Raw genomic sequence first — 2,872 nt, 5'->3', positions numbered from 1 at the left:
TATGTTTAATGGACCGTTCCGCGAAGCGTTTTAAGATAATCCATTTCTCAAATTCTAGGGTAATCCAGTAATATATTCACAATGATCTTTCGATCAATATTTGAATGATTTGATTCTGATGTTGTTCGTATTTCGAAACTCAAAGGAATACGCATGATAGGAAATTTTGCCAGCCGAACTCTTCCTATTCCTAAATATAATATTATCTTTCGATGAACCCGCTCTTACCATAATTATGGATATTACAATGAGGAGCTCCCCTATTTTCTTCTTTCTTTTTCCCTCTTTCCCTTATCAGGAATGGAGTGACATCCGTCTTGGGGTAGGATGCTTCCCTTTACCTTTAACAAAAAGAGCAATGATCCCTAGTCAATCCCCTGTGACCTATGCTATTAGTCTTGACAGGACACATTGATATCCAACTACCCAACACGGACAGCTGCCATCATTGAGGGTAGGCGGGGCCTTAACTCACTTGCTTGCATTCCACCGACCGGCTGAAGAGGGGCTTTACTCACTGTGAATATCGAGAGATGATGATTGAGTAAACGAAGTAGCGGCAAGGAGGGTGTTAATATACACTTTATTCACTTGTCTGGCCAGAGCTGCTGTTTTTCTTTTTCTTTGATAGCATGCTTGACTTACCACCATTGCTTTCTGAACCTAACCTTGCGAAGACTCTTGGAACTAATTCTCTTTTTTTAACCGTATGTCTAGTGGCTAGAGCAAAGAATCCGCTTTAGCCCCAATTCCCTAAACATTGATCAAATAGTTGAACTGAGGCCAACTCATCTTGCTACGGGAATTAAGGGAGGACGATAAAGCGATTTACCAAGGTCCTATGAGTTTGACTTCATCTTCCTCTTTTCAACTGCCAAGTGCTCTGGATAAACTTTCAAATCAAAAAAGGGAGATGGAGGGGTCAGTAAAGCTATATAAACCATCGGGAGAGAGAGGAAGACCACCGTGGATGCCTACAGTTAGCCTTTCACCTTTCAGCAAAGGGCGGCCCATCCTAACAAAAATTCCCATCCTTGAAACATCCTCACGCCTTCAATCAAAGAAGATGGATTGTGTAAAGAATGAGATAAGGTTCTTGGGGCTTAAGGGAATGCTAATAAACACAACATAAAGAGAAGCGAGCACTCCTTAGAAGGGGAAAGACCAGGATTGAGCTTAGATTTAGACCATCCTCCTAACTATGCCTTCAAGAGCTAAACAAGGTAAGAGGACTGCCTTTCACGGAGCTGCTGCTACAATAAGGCCTTCGGTAGCCAGAGGTAGAGTTCTTCCATTCAAAAAGAGAATTATCCCGCTTTGAACAAGAGGCATGCTTACTGGTATTATCGATGATTGGATGTCCCAAAGGTGCTCTCCACGGCGAGAAACCTAGGGAGTGATGAACGGCTTGTTATCAACAATTGAAGAATGGCTTTGCCAAGGACAAGAAGAAGAAAGAGAGTGGGTGATGTCGCTTCAAGTGGGGTTCTCCCTCTAGAATGAGCCCTTTGACCGCTCCCTTCGCTTGTGATTGAGGTCTATTGCCAGCTATAGGGTTTGGTCTATCCACGGATCCTAGGCGCCTTTCTCCTTTTAGTGAAACCAACCGTCCCTTAGCTCGTGTTATCAGAAGAACAGCGCCAAGTCACTTCATCCAGTGAAAAAGAAGGATAGGATTCGAGGGCTTGAATGAGAGAAATCAGAGTTCGTTTGTGGTGAAGTCTTGGAAGTAAACTAGCTCGACCAGTTGCTTATAAAGATTTTCCAGAAGAAGGCAGAATTGCTACGAAGGCTAATCAGATAGTGACAGCATTGGTTGAAACCCTCCCGGTTGGATCCTGTAGCTTGAGAATCTAATCTCGCTTTACAACAGGTATGTCCGAAGTCCCCTTCTAAGCCAAGCTCTCTGTTCTATTCCATTTGCAAGCTCTTGACTTTAATATCCGGGAGTTGCCTTTCCTCGCCTCTCCTTCGGTCTCATTTTGGATTGAGTTAGCTAGGGCTGCGGCTGCCACCCTTTGATCGTGCATCTTCCTTACTGCCTTAGTGGGGCATTCTCTCATAGGCTGCATAGAGCGCATTCAGTCTTTGAATCAAATGACTCTCTCTGGGGACGCGAATCTCTATCTAGCTTGGGAGCACCTTTTCTGTAAGCCATAAGGAGTCAGTCTTATTCAACAAGCCCTTCATCCCAAGTTCTTAGGTAAGGATCTCATTCTTTCTTGCTCTGGAGGAGCAACCCACATGTGTTAGAGATTCCTAAGCAATAATCATTCTATATACCGGACCACCTTCCACTCCTTCTCTATGATTTGAGAGAGCAAGGCTTCAACTCCCACTCCCTATTGATGAAATTTTGATCTCTTATCTTAAGGGGGGGTGCAAACCAGCTGCAGGTGCAGGATGAAGGGATTCACGCACAGGCTCTCTTCCCCTCCCTTGCTCCCGAATACGATTTCAGGATCCACCTTTGGTACCGCAATCACATTAGATGGTACATATGAGAGAGAGAAGAAAAAGTTTGGCAGCCTTGGTGCGCTCCCTAGAGAATCTCTCTCTTTTCTTTTAATGCATTAATGCTTATCTGCGCATCATCTTTGAAATTTGCATTTCTTCACCGGGCTTGTACCATGTCTCCCGAACAATCTCAGTACATATGGCGCAAGACGATTCCACATATCGAGGTCGGAATGGGATCGGGTGTTTTCACGTCTCACCGTAGTGCCCGGTTTGTCTTGATTGGAGATTGATGAACAAGAAGGGAACTCTTGGATTTTCTGACTCGCCCCCGGCAACGTCTCCTTTGGACCCTTCGCCCGCCCGCCACCAGTGGAAGCAACCCTGTGAGCGGAGCGCGGATGCGCTCGCTGCT

This window comes from Aristolochia californica, unplaced genomic scaffold (genome assembly GCF_029961685.1).
Source record: "Aristolochia californica isolate CCGP_79_NKW_82.1479 unplaced genomic scaffold, dmAriCali1.0.hap1 SCAF_49, whole genome shotgun sequence".
Classification (NCBI taxonomy): domain Eukaryota; kingdom Viridiplantae; phylum Streptophyta; class Magnoliopsida; order Piperales; family Aristolochiaceae; genus Aristolochia; species Aristolochia californica.
The sequence above is the reverse complement of the archived record's forward strand: the minus strand, read 5'-3'. Positions refer to the sequence as shown.